Source organism: Otolemur garnettii, unplaced genomic scaffold (assembly GCF_000181295.1).
Source record: "Otolemur garnettii isolate 467f Iridium unplaced genomic scaffold, OtoGar3 scaffold00018, whole genome shotgun sequence".
In the NCBI taxonomy this organism is placed as follows: domain Eukaryota; kingdom Metazoa; phylum Chordata; class Mammalia; order Primates; family Galagidae; genus Otolemur; species Otolemur garnettii.
The window spans coordinates 22,311,424-22,313,046 of NW_003852413.1; the positions used below are offsets into that span (position 1 = coordinate 22,311,424).

The 1,623-nt window shown below is 41.5% G+C and overlaps 1 protein-coding gene across 1 annotated transcript in view; it reads left to right on the forward strand.

Annotated features, from left to right (window-relative positions):
* LOC111721748 (kelch-like protein 11) overlaps window positions 1-1,623 on the forward strand; it is a 6,454-nt gene that overhangs the window by 3,219 nt on the left and 1,612 nt on the right. The window lies entirely within an intron of this gene.

Consider the following 1,623-nt stretch of genomic DNA (forward strand, 5'->3'; position numbering starts at 1 on the left):
AAGGTGGGATGGGATGGGTATAGGTCTGAGGGAGGGAGGTTTGGTCAGTGAATATGGATGGAGCTCTGTCATTATCTGTTTGGGTGAATAGAGAGAAAATGGATGGAGAAGGGTCATTACTCTAACTCAAGCTGTTTGTTTCTCTCATGTGATTTTGTTTGTCAGATTTACCCTGCTTTATTGGAAGTTAGAGGTTAGGAGAAGAGAGCATACTTGAGGCAATTTACTTAAAACTCTTAACTTTTCTCCATCTGTCAGCTGCTGAGCAGCTGTCTTGTGTCAGGCTCTGTTCAAAGTGCCCTATAATCATAACATTTAATCTTCCCATCAGCTCTAAGGCACAGTCCCCCTGGCCCCACCCCTAGTATATTCTGTTTGTGATCATGCCTACCTTATAGGGTACTTACAGGGATCAGAAACAATCGAAGGTGCCTAGCACGATGCCCTTCACAACAGAAGCCTAGTACATGATAGATGTTGTTTGCAAATACATACGAACACCTATCTAAAGGAATATATCTCAGAATTACCTGGAGTACATGCTAAAAATAGGAGCTCGAGGCAGTCTGAGAATTAGGTGATCCTGGCACCCAGACATACCTGGGAGTCACTAGAACCCTTACCACTCACACTTTGTTTTTGTTTTATCTCTAAGATAATGTGTTCCCTTAAGAGAGTGAAGAGAGCCTGTCTTGTTCATCTTTATATCATAGTTAAGATAGTTACTAAATATGGTAACCATAACAACAAATGATTAGTAAATTGAGAGAGGCGTGGACTGATGAAGTCATCCTTATATTGTATAAGGTTCTTAGTTCTGATCCTCCCCACAACCCCAGGTCAAAGCATCAAAGAAAGAAGAGATAGGACTTGCTGTCTTTTTACTTTATTTTTGAGACAAAATTTTCCTCTGTCACCCCAGGCTAGAGTGCATTGGCACCAGCCTAGCTCACAGCAACCTCAAACTCCTGGGCTCAAGTGATCCTCCTGCCTCAGCCTCCTGAGTAGCTGGGACTGCAGGTGTGCACCAGCACACTCAGCTAATTTTTTTTCTGTTTTTAGTAGAGACAGATTCTCACTTTTGCTCAGGCTGGCCTTAACTCCTGAGCTTCAGCCTACCAGAGTGCTAGGATTGCAGGTGTGAACTACAGTTTCTTAGTTTCTCAATTTCTCCTCTTCTATACCCAGACAATTTACTCCTTTAAAGCAGTAGGCACCTTGAAGTTAAAAGGTGGCAGATTTATGAATCTGGTTGGAACTATTACGGATTTTTAAAAATTTAACTTTAAATGAATTTAGGTGGGCAGACATCTAGTAAACTACTTTGCAAACCAATCTCTTTTTTAACCTAGACTGTCTTACACATGCTTTTATTGTGTGTTTTTGTTTTGTTTCCTGGTTTATTCAGATGTTTAGATGTTTGAGTTTGTCTTACTATCCCTGCTTTAGTACTCAATCTGGCTGCTCAAGGAGAAAGCTCTGGTGAGGAGGAGATTAAAACCTCTGACAGAAAGCCTGGAATCCTTGCTGTTCCTTCTGATATCTGACTAAAAAGAGCCCTCAAGAAGTCATGGTTCCTGCCTGGCTGTTACTTTGCTGGTGACTGCCAAGAGATTAAGAAAG